General features: G+C 50.9%; 2 protein-coding genes across 13 annotated transcripts in view; both read right to left on the reverse strand.

Annotated features, from left to right (window-relative positions):
- The window catches only part of TNRC6C (trinucleotide repeat containing adaptor 6C), a 99,248-nt gene extending 97,057 nt beyond the window's left edge, over positions 1-2,191 (reverse strand). For 5 of the 12 annotated variants that reach the window (XM_051797460.1, XM_051797467.1, XM_051797471.1 and 2 more), the window contains exon 1: positions 1,466-2,188. The gene's annotated coding sequence lies outside the window, so the exon portion shown is untranslated. Of the gene's footprint in view, positions 1-1,465 lie in introns of all 12 variants that reach the window. The other 7 variants (XM_051797468.1, XM_051797469.1, XM_051797463.1 and 4 more) reach the window with 6 other exon arrangements.
- SEPTIN9 (septin 9) overlaps positions 1-18,049 on the reverse strand; it is a 512,715-nt gene that overhangs the window by 140,003 nt on the left and 354,663 nt on the right. The gene's annotated exons all lie outside the window — the stretch shown is intronic.

An 18,049-nucleotide genomic window follows, 5' to 3' on the forward strand; every position in this document is an offset into this window, starting at 1 on the left:
AGTGAGAATCTGCGTGTAGCTTCCCACCACTTTCTTGAAAATTATTATTAAAAAAATGTAATATCCGAGAGGAAACCGCGTTTAAATTCTCAGCCGTAGGTGAAGGCGAAAAAAACCCACCCACCGCATGGGATTAGGGCAGGATTTGGAAGCCATGCCTTCCTCCCCCAGTGCATCCAGCAGCAGTGCAGACGTTCTCCTGCTCCTCCACTCTGGCATTGTCCTCAGGTCCACGGCACCACCGACACCCACCTGATTTAAAGCTCTGCACCATCGACCAGCCCACTAACAGCGGGATTTATTGGAATTTTAATTACCTTAACCGGCCTAATGTCCAAAGCAAATTTCTGTATATAAATTAGCATAATTCGCCAGATACATCCATATGCAAACGAGAGGGAAAATATGCAACAGACACGGGAATGACGTACCGAAGATTATTTCTAAATTTAAACTGGCTGTTAGAATAATTGAATAAATCTCTTCTCGCACTTACACTGGAGTTGTAGCAGAAAATAAACTACCCACAAAGACCAGCAGCATTACATTTAATGAAAAAACAGGGAGAAAAAACCCAACTGAGTTCAATAAATCCCATAATTGAACCTTCAACTAATTACATATTAAGAAGATTAACCTTTGACACAAACTTGTGATACAAACAAAGAAGCCTCAAACAATTAATAAACTTCCAGTGTTTCAAGATTTCTCAGGTTAACAACTGAGCCCTCCCCGTTTTCCTCCCATTCTGCGTCGCAGTTAAAGGAATAAACTCTGTTTCATATTCTCTCTGCCCCTGGACATTTCAGGTTTAGAGGAACCTCTCTCTCTGAATACTCAGGAGAAAATTACTGCGGACCCCCACAGCCTCATTCCTTGGGGGGAAAGAGGAAAAAAAAACCCTTAATCCAGATATTCTAACTTTTAAGAGAAAGCTGCTACGAAGGACAAAGCTGGAGCTCATCTGCTCGCCCACAGAGCAAGCACTGCTGGCCATGCCCTCAATTTTCCAGCCCTGGGATCATTTCCAACACGCTCTGCGATGATTTTCACACGTGTAAGTTCTAAACCAAGAGCACACACGGTCATGCCTTGCAGCAGAACCTGCTATCGGGTCGTGTCTGAGTGGCACAACATGCTTACAAATGGTATTTCAAATCGCTGTTTGGTGAAAAACAGCGACTGCAACAGGGAAAAGGGACAGAGAATGGGATACAGAATTAATTCTAGCATTATTTAAAAAATCCGCAAGTAGTTCACAGGAAAAAAAAAAAAACGTAAAAAAACAAATGCATTTTGAAGTGTTTCCGGGTGGTATTTGCTTCACTGACTAATAAGCGGTTTACAAAAATATAATAATCTGGTTTAGACTTGTGAGAAAAGGAGGAATGCAGTAGTTTAGCAGGTCTCTTCCCTGCTAACTTCTACCATGCCCGGATTCAGAGAGGCTCTTACCCCTTCTTACCTTTTAGTCTTTTCTTTATGGGGCTCTTTGGCAGCTTTCGATTCAGTCTTGCTGTAAGGAAACAAGTGAGTATTTTGTCTACCGTGTAGGGGTCTTTCTGACGTGTTCCTTTCTTTTTTTTAATGCTTCTTTTTTAAATTTTTTTATAAGTGTACCCGTAATTTCACGAATCTGAATACGAAAAAAATCTCACACGGCCAAAAAAAACTTAAGTTTTTTTTGTTGTTGTCGTTTGTTTACCCCCCTCAGAAAAAAAAAGTCTGCCACACAGGAGATGAAAAAAAAAAACAAAACACCAACAGATCAACAGGAAAACACTATCCAAGTAGAAAAGCAAAGAGCTTCAGTGTTATCCAGCCCAGAGGAGAAGTGCAGCAAAAGCAGGTCCAATTCCAAAACAAGCTTTTGACTTCCAGTGAAGCAAAAATAAAAACCAAAAAAAAAAATATATATAACCAAGACCAAGAAACCAAGACAAAATACACGTTCAAGTCCCCAGCTAAATTTTTGCACGAGTGTGTCTTAAATACAAGTTTGCTTTTAAGTGTTGCAGCAAAACCCACGAAAAGCCAGGATTTGGAGTTAATCGGGATGAGTTCTCGTGTTGTGTGTGCCTTGATGGGTTCTCAGTCCACATGGAGGAGCATCTGAGGGCTTTTTCAAAAAGTGCAAATCAAAAATGAGAAACCGGGATCCAGCGGAAAAAAAAAAAAAAAAAAAAGAGAGAGAGAGAGAGAGTTTTTAAGATGGATCCCCCCTTCAAAATAAAAGAGGGAGAGGAGGGGGAGAGAGAAAAATTAAAACACCACGGCGGAGCCACCGGGGGGGACGCGGAGTCTCACATGGGGCTGCGGGCGGGAGGAGGATCCCGCCGGGAGCTCCGGGGGGGCGGAGGATCCAGCGCTGTCTCTGCCAGGGGAGGAGGGTCCGCGGCTCCGCAGGGACCCCGCGGGCGATCCGGGCCGGGAGGAGGATCCGGCGGCCGCTCCCGCAGGAAGGAGCGAGCGCGGGGAGGGGGATCCGGGGAGGAGGATCCAGCAAAAAAGTCTTTCGCGGAGGGAGGAGGGAGCGGGGGAAACCCGACAGTCTGTGCTCGCAGCGGGATCCGCGGGCGGGCGCGGGGCGGGGGATCCCGCGGCTCTCTCCGTGTCCTCCGCAGGGATCCGGCGGGGATCCGGGTGGGCGGCGGGAGCAGCTGGGACCCGGGGGGGGGTCGGCGGGGAGGCGGCGGCGCGTCCCCGGGGAGCCGCAGCAGCGCCTCGGGCAGGGTCGGTCGGTCCGCCGGGCCGTTGGGGGCGGGGGGCGCAGCGCCTCTTCGCCGTCTCCTCCCGCGCTCGCTCTCGCCTCCGTCCGCTCGCAGGGCAAGGCGGTGCCGGGGAGGGGGGCTGTAGGGGTGCTCAGTGCTGGCGGGCCGGTCCCCCGCTCCTCCGCGCCGCCGCCGCCGCCGCCGCCGGTGCCGGTGCCGCCCTGGGGAGCAGAGGAGCCGCTGCCGCCGCTGCCGCCGCCGCCGCGGCCATTTTGTCGCTGACTGACAGAGCCCCGCCAGGCAGCGCGAGACCGCGGGGCGGCTCCGCGCGCGCGCCCCCTCCCGCGCTGCCCGCGAACAGGAAGTGCCGCGCTCACCGCCCCCCCCCCCCCCCAGCCCGGCCGCGCGGGCCACGTGACGCGGAGGGGAGCGGGGGAGGCCCCGCCCTTCCCCGACATGCAAATGAGCGCGGCGGCCGCAGCCAAACAGCGGCGAGGCCACGCCCACTGCCCCGCGCGCGCGCCCTCCCGCCACTGCCCCGCGCGCGCGCGCCCGCAGGAGGAGGGGGGGGGGGGAAGGGGGAGAAGGGGGGAAGCCGTGACACCCCCCCCAAAAAAGGGGTGTGGAGGGGCTTCAGCCCCCACCCCGTGCCAGTGGGTGTCGGTGCATTCGGAGCGTTCGCACACACGCAGCCCCACCCACCGTGAACCCCCGCGGGAGAGGGGAGGGGGGGGACGGCAGAGCTGTGACCCCTCCGAAAGGGTTTAGAGGGGCTTCGCCCCCCACCCTCCCAAAGGCTTGTAGAGGGGTTTTGCCCTCCCACCCGTGCGAATGGGTGTCGGTGCATTCACACCCACAGACAGACACGCACCCCGTGAACCCCCGCGGAGGAGGAGAAACGGGAGAGATGTGCCCCCCACCCCCGAAAGAGATGCAGAGTGACTTCACACACACACCCCCGAAAGGGTTATAGAGGGGCTTCACCCCCGCCCCGTGCGAATGGGTATCGGTGCATTCGATGCATTCACACCCCACCCCGCGGGAGGGGGGAAACAGGAGATCTGTGCCAGCCCCGAAAGGGTTGTAGAGGGGCTGTGCCCCCCTCAAAGGAGTGCAGAGGGGCTGTGCCCCCACCGCGAAAGGATTGTAGAGGGGCTAATGCCCCCCAAAGGGGTGTAGAGGGGCTTCGCCCCCCCCCCGTGCACATGGGTGGCGGTGCATCCCCCGCGAACGCCGTCGGGGCGTTCACCCGTCCCTCCTAAACACCCGTGGGGCGAGGGGGGACGGGAGAGCTGTGTCCCCCCGCCAGAGGCGGCCACAGGGGCTTCAAACATACACACGAACCCCGTGCGAACGACCGTCGGTGCATTCACATGCCCTCTCACACACCCCACACCCCCGCAAATCTCTGGGGTGGAGGGGGACGGGAGATCTGTGCCCCCCCCCCGAAGGGGACAGACGGGCTTCACCCGCAGACCCCCGTGCAGACGGCATTTGGTGCTTTTCTGCTTTTCACCCTCCCTCGAAAAGCCCCACCGGGGTTAGGGGGGGCAAAACAGCTTGTGCCCCCCACCCTCAAAGGGGTGCAGGGAGGCTTCACACGCACCCTGCAAACAGCCACGGGTGCGTTCACCCCTCTCCTTGCACACCCCACACTGGAGCTCCATTCCGTGGGGATGGGAAGGGGCTGCCCCGGGGGGGAGGAGAGGGGAAACGGGGGGGGGGTGAAACGTGGTCCTGCTGCACCCCGAGGTGCCAACAGCCCCCTCTCGCCCTTTCCAGCATCCCTTGCCTTAAACACACATCCCTCTGGCTCTACCTGTACCCTGGCATGTCCATGGCTGTGCGTGTGCCAGCAGATACACCGAGGTGTGGGTGTGCACCTGGGCTACACTCTGGGCGTATCTACAGATACCTCAGCCCTCCACGATGCCCCCCTGCACGGCTCTGCTGGGCTGTTGGCCCTCGCAGGGGATCCCCATCCTACCCAGGTGCCTCCAAAAATAATTCCAGTATTTCAAATGAAGCCCTGGCTAAGCAAACCGGGGGAACCCCCCCGGGGAATTGTGCACCTCGGAGAGGGGAGATGGAAATGTCAGGTTTCAGAGTGGTTGGTTTGCCTCCCGCAATAACCACGTTAACTGTTTGTTTGAGGAGAGAATCAGGATTTGGTCTCAAAATAACACGGGGAAGAGTGGAATGCAAAAATGAGTCATTTTTGCTAAAAATTGTTGTGTCTGGGTCTTTCAGCAGATCCTTTCTGGTTCTCTCTCCTCTCCTGCTTCCTCTCCCCCTTCTGCAGCAAACGTTTTGGGAACTGCAGGGAAATCCAGAGCCTGGATCTTTATTTGCTCAGGCCGTTCCACTTAAATCTGGATTGAACGTGGGTTACAGAGCAGGGCTGTTACTGCTGGCAGCGGGATCGCACCCACCGCAGGGTGTAGGGAGTAAGAGAAGTACAGCCCCAGCACGATTCCTGTTGGGATTTGTGATGCCAGCCCCAAAGCCACCCTGTGCCAGCCCCTGGGCAAGCGGCACCAGGAGCCCGGAGCCCCTTGACCACTGGAGGGAGCCCATATTGTGCCAGAATGCAACAGAAATACTACGGGGAAGACAAAAAATACTAAAATATGAAATATCAAATCATTGCAGTCAGAACAATGTGTCTTCTCCAGGTCAGACCGTGATCTATAGCCATGCAAAATGTTATAAAAATCAGATTTAAATGTCCCATTGTACTTCATTGGCACAAAGAAAGGAAAAATTATTAAGAAAAAGGAGCTTTTTTTTTTCCCCCACCACGTTTTGAATATCAGTCTGACACCTTTCAACAGGAGTGAATTCATGCACCACGATGGTGGCAGACCTGGCTTGGAGGGAAAATGCCCTTGTGCCATCCCAAGAGCTGGCACAGCTCCAGCTCGGTCTCCTTGCTTAAATGTAGGTCAGCACCCATGGACTCCTTCCCACACCTACCCTGGAGCCACAGCAGCTCCCACAGTGCTGCTTTCAAAAGAGATTTTTGCTCTCCTGATAAACCAACCACCCCAAAGAAGCAGAGCAGGAGAAGCCACATGTCCTGCATAGGGGACAAGCATCCTCATCCTCACCACGTACATAAAGAGGCTGCCCTGCACCAAAAACTCTGCTTGGCAATCAAGCAGAGGAATGTTCCTGGTCCCTTAAATTATGTGTTGTGAACGTGGAAATATTTGTAATTCAAAACACGCTTTTAACACACAAATATTTCTGGCTCCGCAGAGTGATGCCAAGTTGCTGGAGACCCTGAAATGTCAAAATGGAATAAAACTGAAAGTGATTTGTGTACTAATCTGTTTTCTTGGCCTTGGCAAAATTACCATCAAAAAGCATGATGTAACGGCAGCCACACAGACATGGGGATCTGTGTTTGATACCTGTGTTCTAAAATACCATCCTTAACAGGTAAAAATGTGTTCTAGTAAACCTTATGCTGTCTTACCTGAGTTGTTTTACCAGTAAATACAGGGCTTTATCCAATGGGAGTTTTATTTCCCCCCCCTTGTTTTGTTCTCCCGCTGAGGTTTTGCCCTCCCACTCCCCTTGGGAGCTCACAGAGATCCTGGAAGCTCGCACAGATCCTGGGTGCATTTGCACCCCCAGCACCACGGGCTGAGGCTTTGTAGGAGCTGGTGACTGCTGTCACCACGTACACTTGTCCTCAGTAGCCCCCTTGGCCTGAGCTGACAGGACCCTGGTGGGGCACGGGCTTCTCCTTGAGCTGTGCTTCCCAGCCACTGCTGCCTTTGAACCTTCTCCTTCCCCCCAGCACTCAGGTAGTCTTTTCTTGTCACACATGAGTAAGAGCAGATGTGAGCTGGTGTGAAGGGGAGGAAAAGGGACATAGGATGCCAGCAGTTCAGCGCTCACAGAGCAGGAGGAATTCCTGTGCTTGCACTGCTGCCTTGTAAACTTCCAATTTCCCAGTCTGCCTGTGTCTTGGGGGAAGGGCTGTGACCAAAATGTTCACAGGGTGCTGGGCATGCTGAATGGATGGGTATGAGCACAAAGAGGCAGGCACTCACACAGATACAGCCTTTTCTGTGCCGGGAGTGAGTGACAAAGCTAGGCTAAGTAGAGCTCTTCACACATTGAGGGCTGTGTTGGGGTGGCTCAACCACAGCAAGGCAAAATATTCCTCCACTGTAGACTTGACACCTCTTGCTTATTTTCCTGTCATCCAACCGAGTACAGAAGTGGGTCAAAATAGTCACCAAGCACCTCTTACCAAGCGATAATGAGCACACACAAAGCTGATCTCAAAGCCTTGAGGAGAATCCACTCCCTGACGCTGAACAGGATTTCCCAGAGCCCACACAAGGTGAAGCTACACCTCCAAGGCCCTCCCTTGTCTGAGCTGATTCTCAGAGGCAGAGTGGGCAGGATCACACTGGGAAGCCAGGATCAAGGATAGCAAGGGCTTTTCCAAGGAAGTTATGGATGTATGAGATGTTTGCATGGAGTTCATTCCCTCTGAAGGATGCAAACATCCTTTCTGGCCACCCTACCAATGAACTGTGTCTTTAGGGTGAACACTTAAATAGAATCGTGGAATCACAGAATCATAGAATTTTTAAGTTTGGAAAAGACCACTAAGATCTTTGAGTCCAACCATTAATGAACTGTACTTAACTTACACATCATTTTTTAATGGAAAAACTTGCTTTAATAACTTACGTTTCCCTCCCCGCACTTTCATCCTACTTGCTGGGACCATACCCTGCTGTGAGACACCCACACTGGGGTGGTTGTACCCAGCTATGAAGTGCCCTTTCTGTGGCACTGACTCAAAGCAGAAAAGGCTCCTGAAAACCTGGTACCCCGGGTTCCTCCTGATCTCTGGCACAGACATTTCACATCAGCAAAACCACCATGACGAGCATCATCACAGGAGGCTGACAGCTCACCTCTCACCCCCAGGTTGGATGAGCTGGTTCCCCTTTTTTGTGTAACAACCAAACACTTCAAACACTTGCCCAGAAAACACAACATCTGGATTCAATTCAGTTCCCAACCTGAGAGTCTCTAACCTGTATTTCCCACGAGAGAGATGTAGCACGATGCTAAACAGTGATCTGGGAAGGGGGAAAACAAGGTATTTTTTATTCCTGCTCTCCAAGCAGAGCTATTGTACAAACAAGAACACAAGTGTCCTGAGGCCAAAAAGCAAGCAAGAAGCACATGACTCCCTATCCCACTTGCCACAGCACACAGCAGTGGTGATAACATGTTCTGCTTATTATCAATAGCTGTTTAACAATAAATACATAATCTGCCCTGAACAGAGTGGGCAGAGCCCAGGACTTGCTTACCCTATAGCTTACTTTGGGGGAGAGGAAACAATGGTTTAAAGGCTGTAACCTGTAAATGCCCACTTTGAGTTGAGTCCATAGGCTGGAGAAGTGTGCAGAGATGCAAATTTCCTGCTGTGCTTCTGGGAGTAAAAAGTATTGCCATTTATCAGTTTCTCTTCCTCTGTTTTCCACCTGAACGGTCATCATTTATTGGTAGGAGGGGGCTGGAACAAGCAGAGGGAAGATACAGACTGTTCCAGTGGCACAGACAGTGCTCATCATCTGGGCACAGTTGCAGATGTTGGAGAAAACCCACTGCTGAGTGTGCAAACCCCCAGGGAAATACTGGAGTTGTCACCTCTGGCACTGGCAAGCTCACAGGGGCACCAAGCCAAGTGTCCATAATAAGAATACTGCAGCAGAAAGGGAAAAATCCCTGATTGCCCAACATTTCAATGAGCTGGGAGGAAGGTGCCAGCACTTCTTTGCTGAAAACACCTTTCAGAAAAGGTTTTTCTGAGTCTCCCTCAGCTTGTTGATTTTTGCCTTCACCCCTCGCAAAACCTCAGGCATGTATGGGAAGCACTGGAGCTGTTTTCGTGATGTGCTCAGAACTCAAGATGGTTTTGGTTTTCCTGTTTGCAAGCCTCTTATCCCAATGGAATAAAGCAGAATTGGAGGCAGGCCACAAAAAGGTTAATTTGCTGTGTATACCAGTTTGACCTTTTTTTTTGACGTGGACAGCTCAAACAGCTGCACCCAAGAAACGCCCAAGGCAGGAAAATTCTTCTGAAACAAGTGGCAGGGAGGAGAATACCTTCTAGCACCCCACCAGCTTTCAGAGCAGCAGTGCAAGAACTTGCAAACACTTGAGTAAAAAAATAAACCCCAGTCCTCAGGCCAGGCACTGCTCCCACACCACCTCCACAGTGCCCGTGGCAACCCAATACCATCTCCTTAGGACAAACAACAGCCTTTGGTGGGGTTTTGCAGCAGGGCTTTATAATATATGTCAGACATCTAATGCTGGGAGCTCTTCAGGGCAAAGGAGGCAGAATGGCAAATGCTTACAGTTACAGCCAGCAACTTCAATGTTCAAGGTAAAAATCAGTTATTATGGGTGAGACGAAAACAAGATTCTTGGGCAGTTTTCATGAGACCAGGTGGTGGATTCAATGGTAAAAGAGTTTTTCCCAATGTCCTGGCTAATCATCATGGGAATAATTTGAGCTCTCTAAAAACCTCCCATATTTTCAGAGAGCCATAACATCCATTTCTTTCTTTCTTTGATTATGCTGGGGATCGTGGCTGCTGCCTTCCATCTCCTTGGTGGCTGACAGCTTTCTGAAGGGGATTGATGCCAATATAACATACATTTATTGCCTGCCTTGGGATCTTTGGGTGAAAAGCTCTGATGTGATGACTGCTATTCTTCACAGACCTACCAGGTATCAACACTTCGTGTTGGATTGTACCTAGGGCAGCTTCTGTATTCCTGACAGAGCTGATATGACTTATCCCTGGGGTGAGGAGGTGGGAGAGAAAGAATTGCTTGTGACAGATACTAGTCATGTAGCTTAATGAAGTTTTGCAAGGTGTTCAGAGACAGCAGGATGGGGTCAAATCAGGGAAGGTCATGCCTCTGGAAGCTGCAATCCTGAGTCAAGATCTGGCTGCTCCCCAGAGCCTGTCACTCTGCTCCCAACCCGGCTGGTGGAGCCGCTCGGATTGCAAAGAATTTATTGACACCCACCCACCATCCCTAAAGTTTTATGGCAATATAGATCTATTAGAAACCCATTTTGCAGAGGTATTAAAATAATGAAGGTGAGAATAAAGAGAGCAGCATGCTCCTTGGAAAACCCACTGATCATAATATACTGCTTTAAAGAAAGTTATCGTGCAGTCCTCTTAAAGGAACTTACCAATTAGTCATTGTATCAGACATGGGAGAATTGTTCCCTGAAGAGGATTTTAAGAGGAAAGCCATTGACCAAGTGATGAATTTATCACTAGGGGTTGCATGGCTCCATGGATTAAGATGAGATAGCACAGAGTCCTTGGAGAGCAGACTGGTGGCCCCGGAGAGTTTTGGGAAGTCAGAGGCATCGGTGCAGGTTGAAATGACCAGGCTGCTCCCAGGCAGGGTGACAGCAGGTCAGGGAGGAGACATGACACCAGTGGGGTGGATCAGAGCTCCTGCAAGTCCAGTGAGCTCAGGGCACCATGCAGACAGTCCCACAGCTGCCTGTACCTGGGGTGGTGTTGGCTTGGGATTTCCACCTCATGCTCTCCTTTCCCCATGGCTTTCCAGGCCACCATAATGTTCTGTGTGAAAGGAAAGTGCTACGGATTTTCTGATACAGATGCCCCACTGAAAACAGGGACATCAGAGCTGATGTCAAACAGGCTTTGTCAGGGTCTGAGTAGGGAGATTTGTCCATCCTTGCAGCCGAGCTGTGGAATGCCCTGGGGCAAGCCAGCTGACAGCAAAAGTACAAAAATCTGTCATCCACTGAGGCCAGTGGGAAGTGTAAAGCTACACTTTTATACCCTGCAAGTGCTCTTGTTTTCTGCTCTGCTCACACTCCCTTGGCTACCCAGCACACATGTTGAATGGATCAATGTGCCAATAGTCTCCCCCCATCCCAGATAAAATCCTCCTTCCGTGTTGGCTACGAGGATTAATTTTTTTCTCATGTGGTTTTTCGTCATTTCTCCTGCAGGCACTGGGAGAATACAGGATTTTCCCACAGGAACCTGCTGTGTCCGTGCTGGTCCTCTCCTGCTGAAGGGGCCAAGTGATCTGGCCCCTGGAGGATGTTCCTTTCCCCTCTGCAATGTGCTGGAGGGTGCACAGGTATGCCTGTCCTACTTGGCTCAGATAACTGAACTTGGGCAGAGGAAGGAGCCACTGGAAAATGCCTTTTCTCTGTGGACAATCATCATGTGGTAAAGACACATCTAGACAGGATAAGCACACATGAGACCGTTTCCATCTGAGCAGTCTGGGGAAGGCAGCACAAAAGAAAGAGGGGTTTAATAGGAGAAGGTTGTGAACGTTGTCTGGACTTGGGAGAAATCACAGTATTTCCATGAAATTGGAATAAACTTGCAAAACGCCTTGTTTTGATCCCAATCATCCCTGGAGGTATTTAAAAGCTGTGTAGCTGTGGTGCTGGGGGACATGGTCTAGAGGTGGTTTTGGCAGTGGTGTGTTAATGGTCGGACCTGATGATCTTAAAGGTCTTTTCCAAACTAAATAATTCTATGATCCTATAAATCTCAATGCAAAGGTGTTTTGTGAGCCCAAAGCTGCCCTTCTCTATTGCTGCATGGCTGAAAGGGGCTCCTGGGGTGACCATGGCAGTCACCCCCTGCCCACACCTCACTTGGCTCAGCTGAGAAGCTCAGCAAAGCCCTGACAAATTGCCAGGGTCTCCTGAGATAAATAATCGCAAACAAAAATATTTGTGTTTACTGTGGGGATTTGTCTGTGCATAATTATGCATTAGTCATTACGAGGACTACAGGAGAGTTTTACACATGTAAATATGTTCAGTTAATTAGACAGGACTGCTTTTGGTTTGTTTCTTCTCTGCAGTCTGATCCTGAAGTCATCAAACACTCCTGGATCACGAGTCGAGTCGGGTTGAACAAGATACGTGAGGAAAACAGCTCTTTCCCTCCTCGTGATGCAGCTCTGGGTATCAATATATATTCCTTTAAAACACTTCTTGTAGCTTTTCTGTTACAGCCTCAAGGTACTTCACACAATGCAGCACAACCTTCACACTGTTCTCTCATGTACGTGTTTCAAGGGGAGATCAGATGGATTTCTCAGGCAATACAATGTAAGACATTATTTTCTTCTGAAACATTTTTAAGTGCAGCAGCTTTTAGTAATCTTCTAGCATCTTCTCCTATGTATGACAAAGTCTATTAGTGTCATTTGCATGAGAAGTACACAATAAATCATTCATGCACAGTTTAGTACAGGTTAAGTGTAACAGCCTAACTGTGATTTTCTATAAGAAAATCAGAGCAGCTCATCAGCTGGTGTAAATCAGCAATGCTCCATCAAAGCCACTGAGTCACACCAAATAATCACTTGGCACAGGGGAAAGATTCAGGCAAAAAAGCAGCAGGGAAGAGCACGATTCCTGCTACACTGGAAGGACTTCCTTTTGAGTGCTTCTCCCCTAAAAACCTTTCCAAAGAAAATCCACGGGCTGTGGGGCCAGCACAGCCTGGCTGGTCCAAGGCTCTGCTGTGTTTCGCTGCTGGCCCTGGACTCTGCTGTGGGCAGGCTCCTGGAGGGTGGGGAGTGTTCTGGAGAGCCAGCCCAGAGCAGGGCCAGGGAGCTCTGTGGGAAACCTTGGGCTTGCCCCAACCCTGAGACTGGGAGAAGGATCAAATTCCCTGAGAACCTGCAGCTGTCATTTAGGCAAAAGCCTTAAACAGCAGCGAAACTCATTCCCAACTTCTCTATTGTGTGAGGGTTGAACTAGATGAGGTTTAAGGTCCCTTCCAACCCAAACCATCCTGTGATTCTCTGATTTAAGACAGTCTGTAGTCTATTTATCCATCTCCATTTCACAGGTTGGTTGTTCTCCATGTTTGGACCACCAACCCCATTTGTAATAGGAGGAGGTGTTTCCTGCCCCTGGTGCAGCACAGCAAAACCCTCTTGGGAGATGCCCCTCTTCAGTTGGCACCCAGCCCGGTCCCTTTTCTCTGGAAGGGAAAGGGAATTCCTTTGCAGTGATGTGGAATTTGTCACCGGCTCTGGAAAAGGGCCATGTGGGCACGAGGGGAGCTTAGAGGAGCGAAGGAGTCCCTGGAGGGGGGAGGTTAAGGCCTTGCACTGGAAAAAAATCCTTCACCAGCACTGGTAACTTATTGCCTGGCTGCGGGCACAGGCACTGAGCAGTTCAGCTTTGCCGACGCAGGAGGTGAACACAAGCACGGGTTTGCTCCAAGATGAAGACCTTTCTCCTCCCCTCCTCCTGTTTTTCCTCTCTGTTTTTCGGTCTGGTTCTCGTTCTCACTGCGGCGGCCTGTGGGACAGAGGCTCATTGTTCCCAGTGCTCAGGAAACACGCCGCAGGACTGATCTTATTAGAGCTGGGGCCGTGCCCGGGCCAGCCGGGGAGGAGCCGCCGGCACATCCTCCTGGGGGGCACAGCACGGCGGGCACGTCCTGGGGGAAACGGTGTGGAAGCAGAGGCAGAGGCAGCCCTTGTCACCTCCACTGCCCTGGGTCATGGTGGGCACTCAGGCTTAATTTTTGGCTGCAGTTTCAGGGCTTTGCTTGTGCTCAAGTGCCTTTGAATCGAGCACTGGGTAGCTCAAGTTGAACAGAAAAAAATAAAGGTGAAAACGCAGAATGCTGAGTCCAGGACCTCAGGGGCTCTGCCAGGAGTGGCAGTGCTGTGATGGCAAGGGATAAGCATAAACAGCTCACTGATTTTGAACCTCATTTGCCAAAAAAAAATCATGCTCATGCAGTCATGCTGCCTCTTCCTTCCCACTGTCCCCCTCTCGTTCTGGAACACAACATTTACTGTGCTCGACAGAGAAGTGATGAAGATGTTTAGATCCTACAAATTTTGATGCAGGGGGTAAAAAAGACTAGAGCAGGGTCTCCACAAAGTACAGAGTGACTCCCTGACTGTGCTCCTGGTTGGACTGACAGCCAGCCAGGCTGATGGAAATGCATCTTCTGAATGCTCAGGTATCAAAAGAAAGTTCAACAATCCCAGACTGCTTATTTGTTACTTATAAAGAACATAATTTTGAAGGCACAGGCTAAATAAGAATTAATTGTGTTAAAAATTCAGGTTAACGAACGCTGTAAGAAGTTGTCTTAAGGGAAATAAAAGGGAACAAAAAAAAAAGTCTCGGGCACTAATGATTAGAGCAAAACCCTGATGTTAGGAGGACTTTGTCTCAGCGGAAGCAAGTTACTCATCTCTTCCAGAAGATACATGCATGCATTGCAAAATGTTTATTTTGTACTCTCTGAAGTGGTTAATCTACATGCAAAGCAATGAAAAGGTGCCTTATTAGGCTAATTGCTAATAAAAAAAAAAAAAGAAAGAAAGAAAAAAAAAAAAACCCACCAGAACTACTGTGAGCAAATATTTAAAAACAGATGCAGAAGGCTGTGAAAACAAACACAATCTCGTTTCTCCATGAAGTTTTCCCACCAGAAATCAGGCAGTTCAAAGAGACGTCCGGTTAATGCGGTACCTCCAGGCTCCCGGCGCTGGAGCTGTTCATTAGCCGCTTCGTAATTCTGTGATGCAGAACTGGATTAATGGAAAGGTGACTGGGAAGCCACCGAGGGACCTGCTAATGATACTGCTTCGTCCTCAGAGAAGTCCTCTCTAGCCTTGCCCACGTGTTGGCAAAACACACACCATCAGGATACAATGCCACATTATCACAAGAAAACACTTTGGAGAGGGGAAGAAGATGTCACCGCCCGGGTGGTGCTGGGAGCTGGCGAAACCCAAGATGGAAAAATAATTGCATGCATGTTTTTTAATACAACAGGATTCCCCCAAGCTCATTAAAGCAGATGGAAGTTTTAAGACCTGTATTACTTTAAAAATTAATTTACAGCTGTGGGGCTTGGTGGCCCAGAGAACATTAAAATGATAAATCCGGAAAGGTGAAGTGAGCAGAAAGGAGGATTACTTTGGTCACACAACATGGCCCCGTGCAGCTGGGAAGGGGAGATGGTACCGTTTTGTTGCTGCCTGGTGGTTACCTCTGCTGTGCCATTTCTGGGCTTAACCCAGATTTTAAAATGTTGTAACAAACCATTAAATTTTCCTTCCAAATGATGTGTAATCCAGAAGCAGTCTTGGTGCCTCTCTGCCTCATTAGATACTGGCTGATGTGGCGAGGGAGGTGATATGACCCAGCATCTGCGCTCTGGGCTGCAGGAGAGCCCTGTCCAGGATGGACATCCACACCAGTTCATGGCACTGGCTCGTGACACCAGCTCATTCCACCTTGCAGGGCCCTGCCGTGCTCCCCCCTGCTCCAGCCGGATGGCCCCAGCAATGCCCTAATTCCCGTGCCTGTCTGAAACCACTGCAGCGTGGCGGCGTGCCCGGGGGCTGGACGGGGGGGCAGGCACTTGTACAACTCCCAGTGTGCTGAGTCAGTGCCAGGCAGGGAATCCTTCACCCTGCACAACCATCACCCTCAGCTGGGACGTCCCTGCCTGCGGGAAGGGTCACGGATGGAGTGGTGGGACAAAGCAAAGGCAGCTCCTCCGAGCCCCGTGGAGATGGACCATCATTTTGCTGTCTGATTCCAAGTACGGGGTGAGTTAGGTACTGCAGAACAAAGGCTGGAGGCAGGTTGTGTTCAGCTCACACCAGCTACCTCGGGTTGCCGGGAAGAAAGGAGCCCTTTGTTTGGGAACGGCAGCTACTCCCACCAAGCCACGCACGGGGCTCTGCGCGTGCAAACCCCCGCGTTACGTACAGCACTGGTTTGGCACAAAATGGTACCTGTTCCCCCCCTCCATGTAACCTGTTCCCTCGCTCCGTGCTTCCCCCTTACCCTCACGGGTGTGTGCAGGGCACAGCGAGCACTTCCCAGTTCTCCAAAGCTTTGAGTGTGTGGCCAGGGGTGAAATCACATCCCAGGAATGCGCCGCTTTGCACAGCCCTGCAGAGCCCACCTCTGTGTGCCAAACACACCTGGTGTGACCTGAGGTGCTGCCTGCCCCGCCTGCACTACAGCCACCAAAATATGGCTCACAGCCAGCCCACACCAACACAGATCTGGATCTCCAATGCCAGGCTCGGTGCTGGCCCTGGGAATCACAGCCACAGATGTGGCTGGGCTCATGTGCATCCCCATCTCCAGCATCACCTTGCTGCTGTACCAGGGATTTCCTATGTAAAGGCGGTTTCCCCCTGCAGAGAGTGTTACTGGGATCACATGCACTCTGACACCCAAAGCCACAACAGACCCCGTTATCTGGGGGGCAAGGGGCAGCCCTCGCTCAGACCCTCTTCCCGCAGCCTCTCTGCTGCTGCGTTTATTATAACATGCTCCTCGTTTCCTCCTCTCACCCAACAAATTAACTTTAACAGTAAATTAACTTTATTCTGTCGCTGGTCAGCCTGTGAAGTGGGAGAGGGGTGGATTTTCCCCCCGGCCGTTCCGGGAGGCCCCGCGCCTGGCCAGCAGCGCCGTGACTCACAGGCTTTCAGGCTGCCTATTGAAGGGCCCGGAGCCCGAACAAAGCCCCCATTCACTCCCGGGCTCTGCTGGGTTTTTCTTTGAGCCCTCACTGCTTTATTTTTATTCTTTCCCAAACATTGTTGGCTAATTTCATTGACAAAATTCATAACTTGGGGTTGGAGAGCTCGCTCTATTCAGCTGCGAGCGCTGGGGGGTTTTGTTTTTCTTTTCAGTGCTGCCCATCTTGCCTCATTCTCTGCATCGTCCTGAAGCCAGTTTCCAGCCTGTGCTGTGCTAAGGGATGGAGCAAAGGGTCACAGCCCTGCACACAGAGTTTAGGTGCTCCTCAGTTTTTGGATGGAGAAGAAAAAGCACCACGATAAGATCAGAACCCGAAGCAAGAGAGCGATGCTGGGGTCAGCACAGATAGGACTGAAATCCTGCACTACAGACCTGAGTGACCTCTTGAAATACACAGAAGACATTTAAAAATACAAGCCTGTTTAACTTTTATATCTGCAATACTCTGCATCGAGTCCAGTTAATTGCAGCTCTTTAAAAACATCTGCATTTCATAAAGGACTAACTTTTCTTCCCCTCAGGCTGCCCCTCCTGAGACATCCCTCTCCAGGCTGCTGGGTTACACAGTAATTACAACCCACAAGTACCTGACATCACCACCAAGTGCAGTGCATTATGGTTTCAAAAACAAGAGAAACAATATTGCTCAAGATGGGCCTGAGCCAAAATCCCAGCTCCAAACACCATCATTTTTTCTGGTGGAGTTGAGAGCCAAAGCCCTGCAGGGCAGCCAGGGCCCCTGTGGAAGTGTCACAGGCACAGAATGCAGGAGTCACTTTGTGCTTTGGTAGCACAGAGGACATTTCTCCTCCCTGCTGACCTGGAGGGGTTTAAATACGTGCAAGCAGAGAGCAGCGATGCCGTGCCATGAGAAAAGAGCTCACACAAAAACTGTGCTGGAGGTTAGAACCAGCATTAGCCAGAGCCAGCCTCTGCCCCAGAAACAGCTCTGACCTTCTGTGTCCCAGGGGAGACCTCCAGCCCCACTGCCACCTCTGCCCCAGAGCCACAGTCCCCTTGTCCTGTCCAGCCTAAGGCACACGAGGGACCCGGTGCCAGAATTTGCTAGACCATCATTTTGGGAAGGGATGCAGGCTGGACCCAAAGCAACTCCAGTGGTGAGAGCAGGCAGCACCCTGGGGAACCTGCCTGGGCTGTCAGCACCAGCCCTGCACCAGCACAGGCAAATGCCTAAGGGAAGCTGGTCTGGGGAAGGCACTAATGTCAGTGCAAAATGCTGTGGCTTTGTTGCCTCCCTTCCCCCTGGAATGAGGTGGGATCTGCCTGGAAAGAACATCTAACAACATGTTGTATAGATACATACAAACATACACACATAATATACACACATCATTTGGTTTATGGCCACCAAAGTGCACTCAGCTGGTACCTAAAGCAAAGTCCTTAATGGTGTTTTATGCAGTAAATCCCTTTTCTCCTCCTCTCCAGCAGCAGAGGCTGGCTCTAGGGTGAGAGCAGGGCTGGAGTATCAGCCCCCTGACCTGTGGGAATACCACCCATGACCCACAGCCTTCCTGCTTTGCTAAGCTCTAGAGGCCAGGTCTCTTTTCTTGTTCATTTATTGGCTTGTTTCCCTGCAGAGAGGCAGTGGTTAGAGGAGAAAGAGTGTGTTTTTCGGTCCACAGAGCAAGCAATTTACTTTTTGAGGTTGTTTGCCAAAACCACATTCCTGCTTCAGCTTCCAGTCCAA

This window comes from Manacus candei, unplaced genomic scaffold, assembly GCF_025592945.1.
Source record: "Manacus candei isolate 608988 ecotype Guabito, Panama unplaced genomic scaffold, ASM2559294v1 h1tg000047l, whole genome shotgun sequence".
In the NCBI taxonomy this organism is placed as follows: Eukaryota; Metazoa; Chordata; class Aves; order Passeriformes; family Pipridae; genus Manacus; species Manacus candei.